Genomic DNA, 25,731 nt, shown 5'->3' on the forward strand with positions numbered 1-25,731 from the left:
TACAGGGCCACGAGCCACTGCCAGTGTCACAGTCACCTGTGACTTGATTTATTCTATGTGTGTGTGTGTGTGTGTGCACATGCGTGCACAAACAATATAGTTTTGTCTCATTATGACCCTATCAGATATCCTCTTTTGAGTCTCACTGAGTTTTTGTTGAAGCATCCACACATTTCAAGGGTATATCAACTAAAAGAGGATTAGATGAGTTGAATTAAATATGAGTTGTATACAGTGTTGGCATCTGAATTAACTCTCTTGGGCATTTATTTTTTACGAAACATCGTGATTGTAACCTCTCTGCTTAGTTTTTCATTTCACATATGCTTATGTAAAGTTTAGCAAGAATCAGAAAATTGTTTCTAACAGAACTTCAGAATGATAAAAACTGTAATATACAGTTAGAAATATTATTTTCTCCAAGGTAGAAAAAAATCTTCTGGCACAAACTCAAAAGCTGCGTTTCCTTGGCTTTTGTCTTAAAGTAGATCTGGCAGCCATGAGTTAAGGAAATAATTACGGGAAGGGATGCACAGGAATATAAACCAAGAGAGAAGAGACATGTAATACCTATGAATTACAACTGTGTATGGTCAGCATTTTTATTTGTAGAGACAGTCTGACTATGCATTATCTGTATACAAATAAATATGGTCACGGTACATGTAAAATATTTATAAATTACTTGTCAGGTGCAAGTACTTATTTATATTTGATGTTTGTTGCTCCTATCACTACACAATCGAGGCACTTTAAGGAAGTTAAAAACACAAGTTAGTTTTAGCTGTATCTGTAATAAATTCAACTTCATAAAAGTAATTAATCCTACATCTGAAGTATAATTTTGGTAGATTGACTTCCTTTTTAAATAATGAATAAAAGTAACCACTGAAATATTGTTTACAAGTATCCAGGTTAAGATGGCAGAATACAATTTTATCATTTAATTTCCCTCGCCTAAAATTTAGCAAAATGAGTGAAAACAAAAACCCACCAATAAAAGCAAATCAAAAAATGTTCACCAACAGTCACAAAACAAGAACAAGAGAATAACATAATGCAATTTAATAAACCAATCCAAAGAAAGAAACAAATGTTTCTGGAGGGGAAGGAAGAAGTGAACACAACATGCTCTCAACAATGTCGTCAGCCTCAGAGAGAGCTTGTCAATGCTCCCTAACACAGTATAAATGGAGTAAAGAAAATTTAACTGTTATCTTTTTCTTTTGATTGAACACTACTGGAAAGTCTCCAGGGGAAAAGTGGGTGAAGTCAGGAAAAATGAACAAAAGGATACCTCTGATAGAAGTAAAGCCTCCAGGGTTTCACAGGGAAAGAATCCTACTTGACAGGGTCGCCCACTGAGTGGAGTGACCCTGGACTAGGACACAGGGCAGAGGGCAGAGGAGAGAGTACAGCCCTGAGTTCTAAGAAGGATTGCGTGCCACTTTATCAGAGCTCTCTGACGTGCACAACCATCTCCACTCCTCCCAATTCTCTGGCTACACAAAATCATCTAGAACAAAAAATATTCAACTTTTAGAATCTAGCTTGGAGGTGCAAAAAAATGGATCTTGAAAATGCAGTGTGGTGTCGACCACTATAATTTTTAAAGGAAAATAAAAATGTGAACCCAGCCTCTCACATATTAGCAAGACGAAAAGGTGTGAGTCCATCTTAGAGGAAAATATGAATACATCAATTAAAACCAGAAGAAAATTCCTCACAGTTGCTACACTCTGTAAAATGACTCAGGAAAAGCACAAATTCAGTAAATCAGGCACTTAAAGACAAGTCTTCTTTTCAGCTCTAAGACCTGCCATCACATTGAAGGAGCTGAGCGCACATGTGGGTCAGCTTAGCTCCACTCCTCTGTACATTTCTATACTGAATCACCGCCCACCTCCAGATTCTGATGTTTTAATATAATATTTCAGATCACAACAACCATAACCAACCAGAGGTTGTTATCTCCTACCCCCAATATTAGTCTTGTATCTCCACAGGACTTCTTGTCACTTGGCCTCTGCATTTTCTCTAATCTATCAGCCCCTCTTGTTCAACTCCCTACCCCATCCAGTTTAGATTCCATGAACCTAGAAATATTTTCTCTCTTGGTTTCTGAGTCCACTTTTTCTTGGTTTTGCTCTGTGGTATCTTCTGCCCTAGAACATTCTCCTACTATTATTTTAGAAGCGAGTCTTCCCTAAGGTTTTATTTCTGCCCTCTTCTATCCTCTCCATACGTGTTAGTTTCCTTTTGTCGCTGTAACAAATGACCACAAAGTTAAACCAACATAAATTTATTCTTTTACAGTTCTGGGGAGGTTTGAAGTCCAAAATGAGCTTCATTGAGCTGAAGTCAAGGGGTCAGCAGGGCTGTTTTTTTCTGGATTTTCTGAGGGAAGAAGCAGTTTCCTTTCCTTTTCCAGCTTCTATTGGCCACCTGTGTTTCTTAGCTTGTGGCCCCTTCCTCTGCCTACAAAGAGTAGCACTTCAGTCTCTGTGTCCATCATCACATTGCATCCTCCTCTGACTTTGATCCCTCCTAGTCTGCCTTATAAGGAGCATTATATTACAGTACATTAGACCTGCTCACATAACCCAGGATAATCTTAATTTTAAAGGTTCATAATTTAATCACATCCACAAAATCCTTTTTGCATATTAACTAACAGTCACAGGTTCCAGGGATTAAGATGTAAACATATTGGGGAGGGACATTATTCAGCCCACTATACTGTGCACTGTTTTTGAGGTCTTAACTCCAAAGTCTTTAACTATAACTCTTATACTAAAGATTCTGCGGTTGGGACTTTTCTGCAAAGCATCAGCCCTGCCTATCCAATTCTTCCATATGAATATCCCACAAACACCTCAAACTCTAAAATATTCAGTGACATGTCTATCTTTTTGCATTTTATCGTAAACTGTTTTCTCCTTTTTTGTATATTTAGGCTTTTCCTTCAATCTGTATCAATTTCATTAGAATGTAGCCAGGGTTAAGGGTCCCCCTTCTCCCACTTCTGCCTGCTTCCTTGAAGAAGCCTTTCTGATGTCCTCTTAGTAGGTTAAACTTCTCTATATTATGCTTTCATAAAAGAGTGCTTTCATAGCACCATAAGCCACTCCATCTCTAGTACTTAACACAGTATAATTTTACACAGGGTATACATGCCACTACTGGGCATGTATACCCTGAGAAAACCATAATTCAAAAAGAGTCATGCACCACAGTGTTCATTGCAGCTCTATTTACAATAGCCAGGACATGGAAGCAACCTAAGTGTCCATCGACAGATGAATGGATAAAGAAGATGTGGCACATATATACAATGGAATATTACTCAGCCATAAAAAGAAACAAAATTGAGTTATTTGTAGTGAGGTTGATGGACCTAAAATCTGTCATAGAGAGTGAAGTAAATCAGAAAGAGAAAAACAAATACTGTATGCTAACACATATATATGGAATCTGAAAAAAAAAAAAAAAAGTCATGAAGAACCTAGGGGCAGGATGGGAATAAAGACACAGACCTACTAGAGAATGGACTTGAGGATATGGAGAGGGGGAAGGGTAAGCTGGGACGAAGTGAGAGAGTGGCATGGACATATATATATACTACCAAACATAAAATAGATAGCTAGTGGGAAGCAGCCGCATAGCACAGGGAGATCAGCTCCGTGCTTTGTGACCACCTAGAGGGGTGGGATAGGGAGGGTGGGAGGGAGACGCAAGAGGGAGGGGAGATGGGGATATATGTATATGTATAGCTGATTCACTCTGTTATAAAGCAGAAAGTAACACACCACTGTAAAGCAATTATCCTCCAATAAAGATGTTTTAAAAAAATGTTGCTTTTTGATAATTTATGGAATCCTTAGTCTCAGTGCTTCAAGGTTTCCCAGAGCTGGAGTTGTGATTAGCAATAGTCTAGCCAATTTTTGATGATCACCTGACTTTGTAATAGGGAACCAGGAAGAGACAGGTGGTCTTCATGATCACTGCCTTCTGGTAACCCCACAACTGTGGCATGAGGTCTTCTAATTTAGTTATAAAAATAACACAAATAGAAAGAAAAGCTACTGCCCCCAACCTGAATAGCTTCAGTTCAAATAATCTTCATGATCATTAAGAAAATACAAGGCTCCAGAACACAATCGCAGTCTTTTATAAGAACACTTGTTGATAACTTTGATATCCTATCTTCATTCAGCCTTTTGAATAATTAAATTTTGAAAGAAAATTTCATTTATCATATTTTTTTTTGAAAATTAGCTAGCAATAGATAAATTAGAAAAGATCCTGGCAGTGAAAGAAAATGCAGACATCAGAAACTTATAAAGTTGGAAAAAACACATTTCTGAAATCAGATTTCATTATAAAAAATGTCCTACAATGCAAACAGGGTTGTTTCTAATAATGAATCTGTCAGCGGCAGTTACTGACAATAATTTGTAAAACCCTTATTGCCTATTTTATACATAACAGCTCCTTGAGTAAAGAGCCTTCATTTTCCTAAGAGGAAAATCAATCGAATCTACAGATTGAACTTATGTTTTCTGTTTTGGGGTGCAATTCATCCTCAGCTTCTGTAACGTCTTTGGTACAATACATAATCTTGATCAGTTGGTGGCGATTAACATATAATAATTACATTCGAAAACATCTATGTGCTCTGAATGGGGTCTTGTCAACAGCTGATGGAACTTTTAACAGCTGATAGAACCCAGACAGCTGCAGGACTTTCCCATCTACAAGGCCTGCTAATCTTCAGCTTCCAAGATTGTATACCTCGGGGCCTCTTTATGGTTTGACTACCTCTAGGTACTTGAAGAACGTGGTCAAGATTTACTTACTGGAAATGTGGAGCTGCTTGACTTTGACTGTAATGTAGGGCTTACTGCCCTCTTCCTACTTGCTAGACCAAGAATTCAACAAACAGCCATTGCATCCTTGGTAAGTCTAGTCAAACCCTCTCCATTTTCTCATAAGGCAGTAAGATTTCACTCTAAGACCTGCCTCAGCTTCCCATTGATAAATACTCTTCTTTGAATTGGAGAAACTCACAAGGCACAGGGGCACTTTTTGTTTTCAATTTCTAACTCACATGAACATTTGACAATATTTGTCTAAAGATAATAAGGTTATACTTTTTTCTGGCTTTTCAAATTGAAATTAATAAATGATGTCTTTACTTGATTAAATCTTAAAACCAATTAATACCAAATAGTTCTTGTGAAATTAGTCAGATTCCATAATTGGAAAGAAACTTGTACGTGTGATAGCACAATTCAATATTTATGAAGATTTTTTTTCTATGACTAGAGATACCTGTTAATGGGTTTCTAAAAATAAGGAGATTCAGTAATTATCACTTAAAAAACTCATTATCTGTTTCAGAATTTTACCAGTCAAGCTCTTTATCATTTCTAATTCAGAATTAGAGGAGGATGGAGAGAAATTGTAGTCACTTTTCATAAAAGTGGCCCACAACCTGATGTGAGTTTTCCAAAGATATGATGGAGTAACGATGGAGGTTGTTTTTGCTTTTGCAAAAAAAGCCTTCATTTAAATTACCTAAGCCAGTACCAAATTTTTTTCAATGCTATTTTAGTCCTTTCCCTTGCTGCCACCTCACTGTTTTACAAGTAATGATAAATGTGATAGTGAGTAATGACATCTATTCATGGAAAATGTGAAAGGTCTGAAGTTACAGGACTTTTCATTGGGAAAATGTGTCTCTAGCAGAGGCAGGCACCTTGACTTAATCAACCCAGCTCCAATTCTGTAAAAGAAATAAATTTTCTTTAAATTTTATTCAGTCCCCATTTCTTCCTCCCCCCCCCCTTATCACTTCAGTCCTATTAACTACACACACTTTTTCACGGTAGTTTAAGTGTAAAGAAATGTTTCAACTCTTATTTTTATCCATTAAAATGCAAATGATGTAGGGCTTTCTGATTGTTTAATCCCCTGGGAGCTTTTGGATATGCAACATTGAGTACATGTTTTCAAAGTGAATTCTTCTATATCCTTCATCTTCTCCCTTCCAATATGCAGAACATAATGAATGATTAGTGTTGAGCCAGGAAAGCAAGATGTATGTAGAGATTAAAAATGACCTTGCTTTCTTGGTCTCCATTTGAGAATAGCTGTGTGATGCACAGAGGCCATTTTACAAACTTGAGGTTGCACAGGTTATTTCTATAGTTCTCCCATATCAGGATTTCAAAGTTATTTATCTCTAAACTGACATTGGTAGTAGACTTGAACTCCACCTAAGAAACTAGTACCTGTGTAATTAATGTAAGAAAAATGATCCACCATGAAAGTCTGTTGGTTTTAGAAATATAAAAAAAGAGTTTTATATGGGCTTCCCTGGTGGCGCAGTGGTTGAGAGTCTGCCTGCCGATGCAGGGGACACGGGTTCGTGCCCCGGTCCGGGAAGATCCCACATGCCGCGGAGTGGCTAGGCCCGTGAGCCATGGCCGCTGAGCCTGCGCGTCCGGAGCCTGTGCTCCGCAACGGGAGAGGTCACAACAGTGAGAGGTCCGTGTACCGCAAAAAAAAAAAAAAAAATATATATATATATATATATATATAGTTTTATATATATATATAGTTTTTATATATATATATAGTTTATATATAGTTTATATATATATATATAGTTTATATATATATATATAGTTTTATGAAATAAAATTCACATGTTATAGCAAGACAAGAAAAATTTTTCTCTGCCTTTTGGCCTCCTCTCTCCCTCCTGTTTTGCATTGTCTATCAACTATAAAGAGCAACATTCTCCTGCCATCAAGACAATTCCTTAAAGATAACATTCCTTCATGATCTTGTAAGGGCCCATGATGACACTTAGATCTGGTTTAGGTAAACTGTCAATAATATGTCATTTAATATACAGCCTTCAGTCTCAAAAAACTTATATAACTGTGCCTTGACTTCTAACAGGCGGAACAGATCTCAGAGCTTTCTGAGATACTGTTCCTAGGTTATAAGCTTCAATTTGGCTTGAATACAGTTTTCCATTTCTTTCTTAGAATGACTGATTAATTTTTTTGTTGACAATTCTTTTTCAGAAGTTTACTGGAAATAAAAAAGAGTTATTAAACATTTGAATGCCAAGCATTTACTCTTAAAAATATCTACATAATACCAATATTATAGCATAATATTCAAAATATAAAATACTAATAATATCAAAATAAAATTTAAATTGCTCCAAAAGGAATGGAATTAATTTATTTATATCACAAAGATAGGTAACAATCTTTTTTAGATACAAATACATTTTTTTTTCTCAATGAGCTTCTTAACTTTCACTGAGTAATATCAACATGTCTTTTTAAGGTGACTTACCTTTATCCAAATATCCCTTTCTGCAGACTCCCAGCAAAACAGTACACTATCCATCAACAGTATCTTCCCTTTCTCCTCTCTCTTCCAGGAATACTTAACACCCAGGCCACAATGTGCCATCTAGGCTTAGCTCATTCCATGCTCCATCAAAATATATCTACTTTGTATCTCATATCTTCAAGTCTCCAGTCAGTATAATAAACTAATCTACTTCTGAAGTTAATATTTGCATAGATAAACATATTACTCCATGTAACATGTGGAGGGAAGATGGTTAAAAACCATAAATCCACTCTCATGGTAAGAATGTCACTAATGTGAGAGGTATTGATATTTAGTACCTTAATGAACTCTTTTTCTGCTTCTGGAATTGCCTGCTGTAATTAGCTTTCTACTCTCCCAGAAAGAAAGATCCACTCTGAAATGTGGCTCTTCAAGAACCATATTCCCAAACCAATGGCAATAGCCAAACCAGTAGGCATATTATCCATCATGACTCTTTTTGTGAAAATCATATCAAACATGGGTTCTTGGATCTGCCTAAGATATTTCATTTTCCCTGAACTTGTTTTCATTTTAACTATTAACTGTCAAAAACAAGATAAAGTTCCACCTAACTTATTTTTGAGCATAAAATTCATTTTTTACTCCCTACAAGTAACACTTCAGCATAACCATGATCAACACACTCCTCTTTTCTGATCTCTGGACCTGATTACAAAAAAGCTTTTTCTCTTCAGACCCATGTGACCATCTTGTAATTATCGTATTCCCAGTAAATAGATATTAACCTCAGTGTTTACCTAAATAAGTTTGTGGCCACTTGCAGAACCTATTATGTAAAGATCTTCACAATCCTCTGCTTGTCTAAAAATTATACTTCAAAGGCTTTTGGTTCAATCAGCTCCAAAACATTACTTCTAACTTCAAAATTCGTCCCTTCTTTTTGGAGGGAGAAGATGATAAGATAGGTTATTTCTATTTCTGCGAGTCAAAAGATTTATTTGGCCATTTGACAAAGGTAACAGAATGTTGCTCCCTATTTGAAAATAGGGAGGAATTTTGCAAAAGCATTGGAAATTTCAATTAATTAAAATCTATTTTAATCTAAAAAGATTTTAATTCAAATAAAATAACTGATTAAATAACACAAATTTAATTCCTCCTATAGTTTGAAAAGCACTGTTTTTATATGCTAAGTACTTTAAAGCAGTTCGCATTATAAAGCATTCAAAGGCTTAAAGCAAAGACTAAATGGAGCATGTCTGTAAAAGCAGCAACTGGCCTTGAATATAAATGTGGTCTTAAATAAAATTATGTTATATGCTGCAAATTGAGAAATATTAAATATTTACATAAAATTATATAATCTATTTTTTACTTATTTTCTTCCTTATATAGTTTACCAATTCAGATTTTTTTAGAAGCCCAATTTAACTCTACGCCTATGTCATTTTATTATGAAAAGGAGGCTACATGAAACAAATAAGTGAAACAGGTTTCTGTTCTTCATACACAAACAAGAGCTTTCATAATACACTGGAACCCTCTAGAAACAAATTATGGCTTTCCTGTTTAAGATGCAAGGATGAAGAGTAAAGTGAAGGTTCCTAAAAATGAGTCTTTATATCTTATATACCTAGAAGTGTGATCCAATACTCTATCCACAAGAGATGTGTAGAGGATTCATAATAGAGACACAGAAAGCCAAGCACTTAAAAAAAATTTAACATGCCAAAATTTCAAAAGCCCTTCTGACACTTAACCAGGGCCATAGGAGTGATGCATTTACAGACACTATGCATTCAGAATCTGAAGAAATTCAGTAATACTACATGGATGTCTGATGTATTACAATTTTCCCTTTGCTAAGGCTTTAAGGTTAATTAATGCACGTTAGGTTTGTTGCCTGAGCTTGTAGGCCTATTGCTCTCCCACCTATATTTAATTGGACTTTGAACTAGAAGCTAAATTGGTTTTGTAATTTTTCACAATTTGCTTTACTGTGTATATATGGTCTCCCTAAAACATATGAGTGTACTGATGGCTGGGATGGTATCTTTCGGGTTTTGGGCACTACCCAATTGCATTAGAACCATACAGTGCTCCTGGTGCAGGCATCATGGTGATTCATCAAGACTAAATCAGGAAACTAAGCCATTAATTGGCTCCATGACCCTGGACCAGTCATCTCACCTTTCAAGGCTCCTGGTGCTTCTAACATAAAATGAGATAATTACACTCTTTCTAAGAAACTTTCCAGGTATAAAATCCCATGATGCTTAATTAAGGAAACAAGTACAGGAAGGGATAATATGAATGTGTGGGAAGGAGCTCCTAGTTCAAAATTTGGGAGTGAAACCCAAATTCAAAGGATAAACTGCCAAATCCTTGGCAAAACTATTCAAGCATTTGAAAACCAGGGAGAGCATTGTGGAAAACCAAGCTGAAAGCAGAGAGAAATCTACTCTCTAAAGATAGAATGGTGTGGATCTGGATTCGTAAATTGGATGCTTCTCTTGAGTGAATGCATTCTCCAACCATGTGCAGTCTGGCAAAAAGCCTCATGTGTCAAACAGTAAGACAAACTGGACAGAACAGCTGAAAACTAGGAAAATGCCTAGAAATACGAAAACAACAGAGAGATGATCCTAATCTCTTCCTAGATCCTCATCCCCAAATTTGGCAGACATAGAGGAAACCAACAGGGGCATAGTCTGGAAAAGCAGCAGTAGGAAGGTGTAAGAACAGGGTAGATAGATAAGCAGCTGTATATCATGAGGAACAGAAAGTGGAAAAGTTTGCAGATTGATCCAGGCAACTAAACACCATAGTAGAACAAAAATCTAATTTCATAAGAATATGATGAATCGAGAGTGGCTACAATGTATTATCTATGATATGCATATTTCAATCTCAAATTAATCTATATACAGAAAACCGGGGAAGTATGAAGTTATACTCAGGAAAAGAAGGCAGACAATAAAACAGACTCTGGTCTCAGATGTTAGATTAACAGGCAGATTGCAAAGTACTATAAATATATTCAAAAATAGAAAATATGCTTAAATAACTGAATAAAAATGCTATCAATGGCTAAACAGTTAATCTAAGCAGAGAAATTATAGAACTAAAAATTATAGTTATTAAAATAAAAACTTCTTTAGATAGGCTCAATAGCAAATTAGACATAGCAGAAGAAAGAAATAGTGAACCTGAAAATAGATCAATATAAGTTTCCCGCTTTAAAGACTAGAAAGAAAAAAGATTAGAGAAATTCAGAATACCATCTATCCTGTAGAATATTCTGTGTGCATTTGAGAAGAATGTGTATTCTGCTGCTGCTGGATAGAATATTCTGTATATGTCTATTGGGCTCATTTGATCTAAATTATGGTTTAGATATAAGTCCAATATTTTCTTGTTTTTCTGTCTGTATGATCTACCTATTATTGAAAGTGGGGTATTGAAGTCCCCTACTATTATTGTATCGTTGTGTACTTCTCCCTTCAAATCTGCTGGTATTTGCTTAATATACTTATGTGCTCTAATGTTGAGTGCATATATATTTATAACTGTTATATCCTCTTGATGAATTGACCCCTTTATCATTATATAATGACACTCTTTGTCACTTGTTACCATTTTTGACTTAAAGTCTATATTGTCTGATATGAAGAGCTGCCTTTGCTCTCTTGGTTTCCACATGCATAGACTATCTTTTGTTTTCTCTTCACTTTTAGCTATGTGTATCCTCAAAGCTTGAGTTGCTTGTAGGTAGCATACAGTTGGGTCTTGTTTTTAATCCATCCAGTCCATCTATGTCTTTTGATTGGAGAATTCAATACATTTACATTTAGAGAATTATTGATAGGTAGGAACTTACTAATGTTATCAATTGTTTTCTGTCTGTTTTGTAGGTCCCTTGTTCCTTTCTTCCTCTCTTGCTGCCTTCATCTCTGAATTGATGATTTTCTGTAGTTGTATGCTTTGATTTCCTTCTATCTTTTATGAATCTATTTTAGGTTTTTGCTTTGTGGTTATTATTTGGCTTACATCTCATAATATAGTCTGTTTTACACTGATAACAGCTGAACTTTGATTTCATACAAAACTTTACACTTTTGCTTCCTCCTTTTATGTTTTTGATGGCACAATTGACTTCTTTTCGTATTGTGTATTCATTAACAACTTATTGTAGCTGTAGTTATTTTTAATACTCTCACCCTTTAACCTTTATACTAGAGTTAAGTGTTTAACATTTTACCATAGTACAGTATTAGAGTATTCTGAGTTTGCCTATAAACTTACCTTTACCAGTGTGTTGTATATTTTCATATATTTTCATGTTACTAATTTCAGGGGATCCATGGCTGAGGTGTTACCAGTGGCTCATGGATGGGCTTCTTGATGGAGTCCATACAGTTAGTGGGATCTATGTCCATTTAATGCCCTCCAAAAGAGTTCTAACTCCTGCTCTCCCAGCCTCTTCCAGCCCCCCAGTCATGCAGCTCATAATTCAGTAATCTGGATGGGGAGAGAAAGAAATGAGCTCCTTTGGCAGCAACCCACACAGCTGGGGAAGCCAGGTGCTCTCTCACATGCTCCCTCTTTCCCCTGTGAGAGAAAACATGGGCCGATTAGATCTTTCTTGGCCTGAGCTGTGTTGCCTTGGGGTAAGAGGTCTGTGAGTAAAGTCAAGCTATTCCTTTTACCCAATCTTATGTGTCCAGACTTGTAACTTTTTGCTCCACCAATGCACTGGAACTTCTCCTCTGGAAAGCTGGACTTCTACAAAGACTCTCTCGTCTGTGGGTGATTGTCTATGACAGTGTTTTCCAGGGGCTCCTGGACCACAGCTGAGGGGCTAGAGTTGGTTCAAAGGTCACTACAGGATCCACAACAAGGACCAAGATCTATCTGTCTATTGCTCAATGCATGGGTCAGCAAGACTCTGCCTAGGTCCCTTGGCATATGGTGCTGGATCCCAGAAGCCCCACAAAGGCACTTTTGTCAATGGATAGATGCCAAACTTTTGTTGTTGAGTTAGGGGACAAAAATGAGGGATGTTTTATGCCTCCATGATGCTGATGTCACTCTGAGTCCAGGGTTTTCATTGGGGGCTGGATACATTGGCACTTTCTCCCTGCACAATTAGCTATGATTTCCAAACTCCCAGAAGAATAGCAGGTATTTACTATAAATCTCATTGTTTACACAAACAATCTAGGTAAACTGGTACAGCCGGGTTTAGTGCCCTAGGCACATAAAACAGCATTATTATTTAGTAACATGGGGAAAATTCCAGTCAAGTTTTTATGTGACAGCTTCAACTAGCAAGCCTTTCAAAGAGCAACATCAGACCTACTGTATTAACTCTTTCCTACACAGTCACCCTGACACTGCTTCTAAACCCCAGCTGCGGCACTTTCTTCCATAGCTGCAGTTACATCTTGTTTGAATTTCCCCTAAAACTCACAGAAATAGCCTCATTACATCCTCTGCAGAGAAACCAGGCATCAGCAAACCAGCTCCATCTCCTGAGATGTCTGAGTTTCACCTCCACAAGTCTCTTCCTTAAAGCTTTTAAAATTTAGTAATTCCAACCTCTTCTTTGTTCACCTAGACCTAGAAGTGGTCACTGCTTCCTGCAATTGCTATTTTCACAACTTTGTTTTTGGCAGTTTCTTTTATTTTCTTTTGAGTTAATTAACAACTTCATGCTTAGCTTAAAAATCTTTATATGAAATTATATCTGTTCAGATACCTGCTGTGGCTTTTGTTAAACCCTGACTGATAGAAGAGCAGAGACCATCTTCCTTTGGCAGATGAGGTTAACAAGCAAGAACCAACAGGATTTGTTGATTCATTACTCATTATTTTTCTTTTTTGGCACCTGGTTTGTGGTGAGGCAGCTGTGGCAATGGTAGCAAGAACAGTAGTAGCTGCAAATTTACTGACCTTTGATGACACCGGTGTTGGGTGAACTTGAAACCAAATTTCAGCATCAACCCCCCCTCCCTGACCCTAATCCTATCCTCCAACCCTTCCAAAAATTTTTCAAGTGCCTATTAGGTTTATTCCTCCTTGGAATGTCTAAAGTGATTTTTGATTTCTATACTAAAGTCTGATAGATATAGGCTATTTATTAAAAGACTACAGGAAGCAGTATATTCAATAGTGAAACTTTTAAAATATTCCCCATAAAATCAGGCATGAAATGAATATGCTCACTCTGATCATTTCAATTCAACATTGTGTAGGAAGTATTAGACCCAAAGAATTAAGTGGAAAATAATTAGTAAGAATGACACAAAACTAATTATTTGCAATTGACACAACTAGTTACATAAAATCCTCAAATCTAGCTTATATGGAAAATTTAAATGTACCAAAAATGTCACTGTAGCCATATTGCATTTGACACTACATTGTATCTACTTTTATAAGACAGAAGAATGTTTTTGAAATATTTTGGTGACTTTTTTTCAAAACTAGATGAAATTCATTATAATCAATAACTTAGGAAATCCAATAAGAGTTTATTCTTGAATGGTTACAGTTGATGGGATAGAGCCTTGAACTAATTGCACAAAAGGAATTGTACCTATAAATTTGTCAGCTAGCTTGATTCACTAGAACACAGTTAGAAAACAGTTTTCCAACTACTTTGATTTTCAGAACAACTATGATCTTGGCCCTTAAGACTTAGTTAACGTAGTTGAGCTTTAATGGATAACTTGAAATTGTAGAACCATAAAATTTTATAGAAACTGAGTATCAAAAGAGAACAATCTGTTATGATCACAGTCACTGCACATAGGAATTTTAACTCAATGCTGAAATCTTTCTCTCAGCCACAGCTTACATATATGGCCACTGCAAAGGTGCACCTCCATGACATTTTCCTGAATTCCCTCAAATAGGAGTTTCTGTGGTTATTCTCTTTAGGTAATTGCAGCTTCCAGAATAACCTCAGGTCACTGAAATGCCCTGCTTCTGCAAATAACCCATTATTAGTCAGATTCCATCATGAAAATCCATCCTGCTACAGCTGTGGAGATGTGACTTTATGATTTTGGAGGAAAAAATGCAAAGAGGTATCCAGTGGATCTCTGTGGTGAAAGTGATGCTGTATGGGCACATTTTATAAACCGCACTTATTAAAAATTGCCTTCACCTCTTGGTTCTCTTCATCCTCCTCTGCCTCATGAAACTCTTCTAGGGAGTCACATATATGTTGGGTGACAATAAATGAATAACCTTTGTTCTTAAAAAATGTAAACTTCTACTGTTCTTCTATGACCATTGTCTCCATCAAGGTCCAGTAAGAAGATAAAAAAATATACCAGTCATTGAACAGAAAGAATTTAATATTAGGAATCATCAACTAGGTATAAAGTTGTGAACTAAGTAATTGAAAAATAAAAAGAAAGAAAGAGGCAGCAACTGCAGGAAGCAGATACTATCCCTATGGCTGAAAGAACAAAAGGAAAAGGTTAAACTTACTAAAATTTAGAAACTTAGGTGCGGGATGGAGGAGTCCTGAAGAGCTGAAACTCAGACCTTTGAAGGGAGGTTCTGGTTTAGTTACTCAACGGGTACTAGTGTCTCTGAGCTTAGGGGAGAGACCCCAAGTGGCTGGGGCCTGAACCTCAGAGGCTGGGACTCTGTTGGTTGATGGTGGTGACTGTAATAATGACCCAATGAGGCTCGTTCCACGAGAGTTGAAAGAGTGCAAACTGAACTCAGCTGCTGCTACCCAAGGAAGAACTGCCTGCTGCTGCTTGATGAAGAAGCATTGACAAGGTTATGCTCAGGGACCTGAGAGTAGACAGGAAGCCAACAGGAAGTACACAGAAGGGCAGAGTCCCTGTTTTCTTCTCCAGCTTTAGTCTCCTTCCTCTGCCCCTTGTGGTAGAGTCTAACAGCGAGTCAGCTGGTGAGTAGAAATAAGGTTTGCAGAGTTCCAGCTTCAGCATCACGAAGCAAGTACAGAAGGGTGATTTGGAGCTGAGAGACAATTGCTTAGTAACTGGCACAACCATCCACAGAAGACACTTCCAAAATAACTGCAAATTAACTCATGATTACAGTTACACTGTGGTTAACGGATAAACTGCCTGTGAAGTTTAGTAGCTTGCTAAGAAGTTACATTAACTCAACATAGCCTCACAGTTTTAACAGTAGAGAAAGAAATAAAAATTCAAATTCCAATCCCTGTTTATCTTGTGATACAAGAAGATTCACTACGCATCTGGATGTCTATTTCTGATTTTTGTTTGAAGAATACTGAACCAGTCTATGACTTCCAAGAGTAAAAACTATAAAATGAATTTGACAAATACTTATCAAACATTAAAAAACCCAAGGAGTTGTGGTCCTTTAAGCCAGACCAAATAAAGTTAGTCTCAGATGATGTTTGTTAAAAACGTACTCACTCCCAACCCTCTCCCCAGACCCAAAATAAACTAAATAACTACTAGAATTTCTCACTTCTGCTTACGTCAAAAAATCAAACCTGGATCTGGTCAGTGTGTGAAAATATATGTTGCTGTATCCTGTTGGTGAGAATTTCATTCACATTTCTATGCAGGGGGACAGTTTGACTATTATGCATCACAATCCTCTAAAATATGCTTTATTCTTTTTGACAGAAAACTCATTTCTAAAAATTTACTCCAAGGAGATAATCACATGCTTATAAAATAGATTTAGCCCAACATTGTTCTTATCAGTGTTGTTTAAAATAACATAGAACTGAAAATAAACCTAAACATTTATCCATAGGAGAATGGTTGAGTAAATTATACAAGTAATGAAATACTATGCAATCTATAAATATGACTAGCTAAATAGGTATAGTTTTATTACCATAGAAAGAACAAGTTATAAAATATTCATTCATTCAACACCTGAGTATACTTATGTCAGAAATTATATAAAGTGTACATAAAGTCTCATCCCCACAAGGAGGGCACAACATGAAAATACTCAGTTTCAGGATCTGAAAACCTTGAATAAGCAAAAATAGACGTGACAAGAAGTGAAAGACTTGTGTCTCTAGTAAGGATGGAAAAGAGGAAGATTTTCCCATAGTCAGACTGTTTTAAATATGTTTTTGTGCTGAAGTTAGAAAATGGAAAGCTTTTACCAAAAGGGCAGGGGGAGGGGGAAGTCTGCCTTCTGTATCCATTCTTCCTTAAGCCCGATATGCAGAGTGAGAGACACCTCAGTCAGTGGTGGGGCTGTTTTTCAGTACTTTCATATAAGATGAATTAACACCATTTCTCTTCTTGTATCTGTTTAGTTTGTTGAACTAAAATCTGAAGCAAGTTCAGACAAAGAATTCAGTAATGGGAGTCTTAGGGAATAAATAAATATGTATTTTTTAATGCAGTGAAACTTCAATCAGTTTTTCTGGGATAGAGAAAGTTTCACTTAATTGAATATCCAGTATTTATGTTTCATTCACCACCTATTAAAGGCTGCCTATGTGCTAGAATAGATGTCACATCTAGTCTGGTTCCTGCCTTTAAGGAGCTCATAGTTTAGTGTATTTCACTCTACTCTCCAGCAACAGTAAAACTAGTGTATGAAAGATTATTGAACCTTTCTTTAAAGAATCAGACTTTTGTCGCCATCATTACTATTACTATTAGTTGTCTTTATAATACATAGTATATTTCTTAGTTTGTAGTGTCTCCAGGACATACTCAGTATTACTTTTGGAGGAAAAAAAAAATTGTACTATCAGGTGTCATTTGTCTAATTCTGCTAAAGTGAAAATGTTGAAAAATTTCAGGTAGCAGTTTTGGTTATATAGGCTCTAATTACTATAATTTTTTTTAAATGTAGTTGTTTACTTTTCTTTTTGTCTGATTTTAAAAAAAAATGTCTAAACCTAAAAAAAAAAAAAAAAAAATCCTGAGTACCTGAATTGGCCAATAAACCAAACACTGACAAGGTCCTTGTCCATAAAAAGCCCCCATTTGTGTAAAACTTTGCATATACTCATATGGACACATGCACATATATATACATACACATACACAAATATCAGGCAGGATATCCTTAAAAATATTGAGTCATTAGTTAAAAAAAACCATGTTTTTCTCTCAGTGGTGGGACTGTAGCTGATTTCTACTTCTGTCTTTGAATTTTTTTGTACTTTAAAAACTCCTACACTTATTCAAAATCTAAGGCACTAAACCTTAGCAGAGTTCTCAGTTGAATGTGATTTCTCTTTAGCTCAGAATTACTTTATTATTCAGTTTGTGTCATTCTTGGGGACCTTGTATTCCATTCTGAATTATAATTAGTTTTGTACTTGTCATCTCTCTTTATAAGATTAAAAGTATCTTGAGGACAGTGACACCGCCATGTGTAACTTTCTGTCCCTCATAGCATCTAAAATAGAGCTTGGCATTTAGCGTGTGCTCAATAAATATTGCGTTTCATTCCTAATTTCACTCGCCATCAAATTGCACTGGGCATTAATCAGAGTAACTGCTTCACTCATATAGTTTATAGGTAATCAAGCACTACTTATAGCCCATTCTGAGGAACGGCCTTAGCGAGGTATGTTTTGTAATATATAACCTCAATCCTCCAGACACAGCTGACTGTACTAACGGTGGACAATTGACCCAAAGACAGCCAGTCCAAAGACTGGCCACAGACATGATCTGGAATGAAAACTTGATTAATAGGCTATTCACAAGAGAAAAAAAATCCAATGGTTATAAACATAGGAAATGGTTCTCAGCTTTATTAATAATCATGAAAATGCACACTAAAACAAAACAGAGACATGATTTCGTTACCACTGGATTATTTAAAATAAGAAGACAATGTCCTGTGTTGAAAAGAATAAAGAGAAATGGTCACTTCCATACACCATGGGTGGCAATGTAAATTTAGCCTTTTTGGAAGGCAATTTGAAGGCAAATTTTGGAAGGCAGCATCTATCAACATTTACATTGTGCTCATCTTTTGATGTAGTTATTCTGCTCCAGGAATACAACTTGCAGAAATATTCCCTTGTGCACGGAGATGAGCAAAGGGTGGTCTTTACAATCTTTTATAAGAAACACTTAAAACATTCCCTTCGTTAGAAAAGAAGAGTTAAGTAAGCTATGTTACATCCATACTGTAGTAAAAGAGGCAGGGATTCAGTAAAGTTAATCAAATCCAATTCAATGTCCTTACCAAGACCCACAGTCCTGTGTAATCTGGCCTCTGCCTCTGTGAACTCATCTCCTCCCTCTTCCCTCATCACTTGCCTTGTTTCAAAATCATTTGCCCATTCATATTCCTCTACTTGTATTATTCTTTCTCCAGACATTCTCTTGGCTGGTTCATCCTCTTCAAAAGCTCTGCTTGAATGTCACCCTGTATCATCCTTCCCTACATTTTATCCCTCTTTATTTTTCTTCATAAAGTGTACCAGCTCCTGACATTAAACACTGAGCTACATATTAATTATCCATCTCCTTCACTAGAACTCAAACATCTATGGGCAAATAATTTATCTATTGGTTACTATCAAATCACTAGTGTCTAGAACAATATCTTGTAATGAATAAATATGTTAGATTAATTAATTAATTAAAAGGTATGTGGTGGAATTATGCATTTTAACATGGAAAGATATCTAAGGTATATTAATGTTGCCAAAAAATACAAATGATATGGTCCCTTTTATGTAAAGAATAAGTGTATATGCATGTATATATATATCCATTTATATATGGATGTGTTTGTGTGTGTGTATATTTGATACACAACTGCATGCAGATATTTAGACAAAGAACTAAAATTATACACATCAAATTGTTATCTCTGTTAAGGAGAGTGTCAGTGGGAGGCAAGGAAAATGCAAAATTGCAAGTTATTTGAAATAGAATGAAAGAAAAGGAAGATATTAGCTCCTGTCCTATGGTGCTCAGCTAGCTCTTCCAGAGTCCCTAAACTTCCTTGGCCAGATTATTCAGCTTTTTCTGGATTTCTATGCATATATCCAAACACAAACCCTGTGATACACTGTGACTTGAGTGAGGCTCTATTCTTTGCTTAAATCACATAAATTCCATGTAAGAATGTATGTTCTTGACCTAGAGAAATAGTGCCATGTGTCAGAAAAGTACCATGTAATGAACTCCCTTTGTCTTTTAAAGAGGAGAAATAATCAAATTAAGCTCAATATTGGGCAACAAATCATGGACGCTTTCCAAGGGGTCATCAAAACAATCTATATGGTTTTCTGTGTATGTTTACTTTTATGTACTAACTTCTTTCTTTCCATCTTTCTTTCTTTCTTTCTATCTTTCTTTCTTTCTTTCTTTCCTTCTTTCTTTCTTTCTTTCTTTCTTTTGTTTGCTTATTTGATTAGCCATTTGCTGTTTTTAATCCTGCAGTTAGGTGTAACCTAATTGAGTGAATGTAAGGCAAATTATATTTTTTTAAAGCACAAAGGAACTAGAACAATACAAGAGAAAATGTTATAAAAACAGATGTTCCATGGTAAATGAAAATGCTTCCTCCTTCTGAATTTTCTTACTCAGCATGTCAATGTATCATGACAGATTACATTATGCACTGCATTTTATTCTCTTTAGAGCTTCTCTATGTGATGAAAGAGAGATTATGAGTAAGCATTTCAGAGAGACATGGTATTGGTGTCCTTCTATCTCTTTAGTCATTAAAAGAATAGACCATTTATTTTTGTTAAAAAAATATGAAATCAGGGCTTCCCTGGTGGCGCAGTGGTTGAGAGCCCGCCTGCCGATGCAGGGGACATGGGTTCGTGCCCTGGTCCGGGAAGATCCCACATGCCGCGGAGCGGCTAGGCCCGTGAGCCATGGTCGCTGAGCCTGCGCGTCGGGAGCCTTGCTCCGCAACGCGAGAGGCCACAACAGCAAGAGGCCCGCGTACCGCAAAAAAAAAAAAAAAAATCATACCTGTAGTCCTATCATGGGATTTTATCATCTTTAAGGTTTTATGTGGGATCTAAATGAGACTGATCATTGTAGTCACTATAATCTTCTAATTTAAAAAACTGTGTTAAGTTTATCTATAAGTGATCCCTGAATATGTTCATACAGTCCAACCACTGGTGTTACATTACGGAGAATACCAGTTTACTAAAAATTTCAAGATCACTTTGTAGTTTTTCTGCTTCAGAGCATGAGGTTTATCAGTTGTGAATCAGCATAAATCTGAGCACATATGATTACAAATGCACACATGGCAAATCTTGGCTTTCACAATTCAAAGTGTCTACAGATAAAGAACTGCTCTTTTAAGTGCAAACTGAAAAAACAAAAAAATAAGGTATCACATCTCATTTGTAGATTGTGTTCCTTCCTCTGAAAGACACTGAAAGATGAGGTCACGCTGTTCTATTAAAGCATATTCCCTTTTACACTGAGGCAAAGATATGATTTAAGAGTTTGCTCATCACTATAGCCGTGCCTTTTATGCTGTGAACTATTGAAAAATAAATACACTGCTAATTCTTTGCAACTACTAGACTATAAATCAAACATGCCAATTAGTAAATGACCCTTATTCCTCATTTCTGCTTCTTAGTAAAGATTACTAGCTATTTGTGGCTACTACAAGAAAACATAGGTTTTGGGGAAAATGCTTTTGCCTATCGTTCCCCTAAGGCAGCTTGCATCGTTTTGAAGCTCTCTCTGTAATTAAACAAACAGCTAGTTGAAAGGTGAAAATTTTAATCAAACATTTTTTATAGGGTTTATATTTTTATTCTTTCCATAAGATGCTAAGTGATGTATGTGAATGATTTTTTTTCCTGCTAAATTCACTAATTGTTTTGATGGTAGGTAATCAGAGACACAAATTCATGAAGAAAAGAAATGGTCAGACAAACTGAGGATTCATTGAGATAATTCATCTTGGAAAAAAAATTTAGCAGTAACAATTAAAAAATTAATTCAGCCCAAGCATAATAATAACTCTTGTTTACTGACTATTTGCTGTTTACTGGCGACTAACCAGAATTTAGCACCTCTGGCCAGCTCAAAGCTGAGAGCCCACTGGATTTAGCAATAAGCAAGTCACTGTTGTCTTTGCCAAGATCAGTTTCTGAATCAGTTTCAGTGGGGATGGAAGATAGGTTTCAATGGATTAAGGAAGAGTGGGCGAGAAGGAAATAGAAATAACTGCCATGGAAACAAAATTATTCATAATAGGAAAAATAGAGATATAGCCCCAAAAAGCTGGTGGAAACCTGGACTTTAAGAAAAAATTTTTTGATTTTTTTTTTTTAAGATAAAGACGAACTGAGCAGATGCAAATGAAACCTGGGATAATAGTTTTAAGGTACAGAAGAGAGATGTAGTAATCCACCGAACAAGGCAACTGAGGGATCAGAAAGAGAAGGAGGGTTTCAGGAGACGATATCCCTTCTGTGTTCAGATTCTGTCAGATCCTACTGCACATCTATCCTCGGGTATCCCACGAACAACTCAAACTCAGCATTTCCATCCCATCCCCAAACTTGTTCATCTGTTTCTGCTTCCTTTCTTAACAAATGGCAACTTTATCCACCTACATTCCCAAACCAAAAATCTGGACATGATGCTGAATCATGCCTTTTCTTTATCCTCTCATCCTATTGCCAAGTTCTGTTTATCTTTTAAAAATAGGAATATTACATTTCTCCTGAGAATCTTTCCCTGAGAACCCAAGTCCAGGTTAGGTGCCCTACTATATCAGTCAGGATCCCATCAGAAAAACAGAAATTACAGCAGATATTACAGGAGAGGGGATTTAACACAAGGAATTAATTACACAGAGAAAGAACTGAGGAGCTGAGGTAACTGAGGACACAGGGAGGGGGTAGGGTAAGCTGGGACGAAGTGAGAGAGTAGCACTGACGTATATACACTACCAAATGTAAAATAGATAGCTAGTGGGAAGCTGCTGCATAGCATAGGGAGATCAGCTTGGTGCTTTGTGACGACCTAGAGGGGTGGGATAGGGAGGGTGGGAGGGAGACGCAAGAGGGAGGAGATATGGGGATATATGTATACATATAGCTGATCCACTTTGTTATAAAGCAGAAACTAACACACCATTGTAAAGCAATTATACTCCAATAAAGATGTTTAAAAAAATTAAAAAAGAAAAGAATAACAGTAGAAAGCCAACTACCACCTCTAGAGATTGAGCAATGACTCAGAAAGATGGCTTTACTAGCACTTTGGCTTCTCCAGTTCTGCCACCTTCCATCCTCTCTTCAGTGCCTCTCTTTGGCCAAACCCAGCCATATTCCAGCTTAGCCTGGGAAATGCAGCCCAAAAGTTCAGATCTCCTCAGATACAGAGCAGAGCTGAGAAAGGCTAGGGATAGATATAAGAAGAGGTGAGTAAAAGACTCCTGGAGCACTTTCACCTTCATTAAATCTGGTCTATAAGCTCTCAGAGGACAGGGACCACTGCATAGTTCAGAGTCTGGCATTCCATAAGTATCAAATATTTTACAGAATAAGTGAATGATTGAGTAGCAAATGTAATGTCAGCATTTAATAAGCAGAAAATCTGTGCCTCTTTGTGTATATATAACTTGCTGTCAAGTAGTCACATTTATTGATATAGTGGAGCTATAACTTGGCGAAATAGTATATACAGGGGTTATATTGCTTGACTTTTTAAAAATTCCCATTAGTACCTTAGACCTTTGATTCCATCTCATACAACTTGCTGGAAAACTAAAAGTTTTGCTTGATCTAATGACCCTTGTTGTTTAAAACTCTCCACATTATTTACAAATCTGTGTTTTAGCAATTACCACTAACCTAGTATATTCTACAAGTTTCTCTCTCCATCTAGCTCTGGCAGCTCCAAAGCCTTTAGTTAAAATCTTCATCTCTATTGCTAGCTCCTGCCAATGGACCAACTGTTTCAATTTCCACCAGTCTTCTGCCTGGTCCAGCTTCTATTTCTAACCACTTTCAACAGAGTCAAATATATCTCATCTGAAGGACTTTCTATAGTAGAATTTTCCTGTGGATCTTATCTCTGTGGTGCCTCTGTTTCATGTGGCTACTTTTGTTCAAATATGTATTTAGGATGATTTGTAAGTCTTGTCAAAATTAAACAAATCTGGACACTAAAGTGTAAAGGACAGAACTTAGTTGGTAATATGCTACTGCAATAGGGAAATGAGTCCGGAGTAAACCGAACTCAGCTCTGATTAGTACAGTGGTGACTGGACATTTTAGAGGAAGAATGAGGGGATAGGGAGAGGAGTGAGCAGGGGCTCAACAGAGTCAGGGAAGAGAAAATTTACAAAAATTAGGAAAAGGAGGTTGGTGCATGTGAAACCCATCTGGGTTTATTAACCGGTGCTTATGGAGAAGTTAGGTGCCTATACACCCACAGAGGATGGGAGGCAGAGGCCCTGTCTTCAGGTGTTGGTTGAGACAAATAGTAAAGTCTTAGGGCAGCCTTGAGTTCTCTCCTGCAGGCACTTTAAGGGTGGGGGTGTTGGGGGTGGGTGGGAGAGGGACTAGGGTCATTGCTCTTCAAAACTGTGTTAATGTTTTATTCAAGTCTTTATAGGCCAAGGTTAGGCTTAATCCAGAAGAGTGCTCATAGGAGCCTGGCTCGAGTTTGGCCAAGGAGAACATTTTTGTCAGTCTTATGCCAAAATACATCCTCAGCTATTCACTCTCACCAGACACCCTCTCCACTGGAAAGGCAGGAGGAGGTCATTACAGATGGAGTTACATGCCTCCCCTCCCCATTTCTCACAGCACAAACTTTCTAAGAGCAGGGACTAAGTGAGGTTCCTTTTTGAACTACTTCTCCTGTGAATTCACCCATTTTTCTCCACATTTACTGTCACCCAGGGGTGGACCAAGTGGTTGGTGAGGTCTTCCTCAGGTGCAGTCATTTAAGGGGTATATAGTATCTACTGAGAATTTTAAAACCTCTGCTTTTCATTATTGCCATTCTTAATAATGTCAGTGACAAAAGTATTCCTCCTCCCTGGAATCTTTCGTGGATCTAAATTCTAAGTAATTTCTCTGGCTGCTGTTAAGTTTTAACAATAATATACATAAGCTTCAAGTTAGCACATTTTTACTACTTATCCTTCAATAAATATTGTAGTTTTACAGGGAAGCTAATTTGGAGAATTCCCAGTTGTACACTCAGGTTTTAACACTTGTGGATTCAGCATATGATAAGCTTTCATTTCAAAACAACTTTGTAATGGTTCAGAAATCAGTTGAGCTCTCTTTGGATGCTGTAGGTATTCTTTCATTTAAACAGTAGATTCAAAATATATGATGAAAACACATTGACTGTAAAAGATAAAGAAGCAGAACTTGAGTTACTTCAATTCTGTCATTCTGTGTGACCACTTAGAGTCTACATTTGTGTTAAAAACATTAAAAAAGTGAAATAGAAGGTGAACCATGAGGTACAACATTCCATTTGCTAAGTACAATTTTTAATTTATACATATTGAATAGCATCATTAAAATTGAAATTTATTCTTTTTAAGTTAGTAATCATTTTAAAACTCAAAAATGGATCAAGAAAACAAAATGTTCCATCAATTTTGTCACTGAGTTGCTGCCTACATTTTGGTTTTAAGAAAATTCCCTTACTAATTGTCAGGAAATTATTTATATAAGATATTATTATAGAATTATAATCAGATGATTAAAGTTTAAACTGTTAAATAGATATAAAAACAACTGAATGAGTAGCTGTGCATTTATCCATTTTGGTGCAACATTATTTTATCTTTCAATTATTTTTTATTGGTGTGACACAAAGTTCAGTGAAAGAAAGTCTTCCTTGCCTGTATTTCTTTTCTAGCCATTATCATTATAAGCTGTCTGTTTCATTTGATGATTATTTCTGAAAATAATTTTGTCACTTGGGGAGATATTTTAAAAATGAGACATTCCAGCGTTAAATGCACTAGGTCTACCCCTGCTGACACCCACCCTAATCACCCGCTGTCCTCTCTCAAACCACAGTGCCTGATTCCTATCTGCACTTCTTCATACAGGAGTCATAATGACCTTTTCAAAATACAGATCTGATCATACCCACTCCCTTCTCTTTAAACACTTCCATGGCTGCAAAATGGTCTTAGGATAAAGACACAGATCCTTATCGTGACCCCACAAGTTCTGCCCCTTACCCATTACCTTTACCCTTACATCAATCACCTTACCTTTTCCCTTACTCCAGCCTCTCATCACTCTCTGCTCCACTCACAATGGCCTCACTCTCAGTCTCTTCTACTTCCACACTTGCTCTCTTCACAAGACCTTTGCAGATGCTGTCCCCTTTGGCTAAA

The 25,731-nt window shown here is 36.6% G+C and overlaps 1 long non-coding RNA gene across 1 annotated transcript in view; it reads right to left on the reverse strand.

Moving 5' to 3' along the window:
* Positions 1 to 2,286: 2,286 nt before the first annotated feature.
* Positions 2,287 to 25,731, reverse strand: part of LOC137224551 (uncharacterized) — a 67,927-nt gene continuing 44,482 nt past the window's right edge. The window contains exons 4-5 of the long non-coding RNA XR_010943380.1: positions 4,554 to 4,601; positions 2,287 to 2,474 (exon numbers count right to left, since the gene is read on the reverse strand). This is a non-coding gene — a long non-coding RNA (uncharacterized lncRNA). The remainder of the gene's footprint in view (positions 2,475 to 4,553; positions 4,602 to 25,731) is intronic.

The sequence above is a fragment of the Pseudorca crassidens genome, chromosome 5, assembly GCF_039906515.1.
Source record: "Pseudorca crassidens isolate mPseCra1 chromosome 5, mPseCra1.hap1, whole genome shotgun sequence".
Taxonomy (NCBI): Eukaryota; Metazoa; Chordata; class Mammalia; order Artiodactyla; family Delphinidae; genus Pseudorca; species Pseudorca crassidens.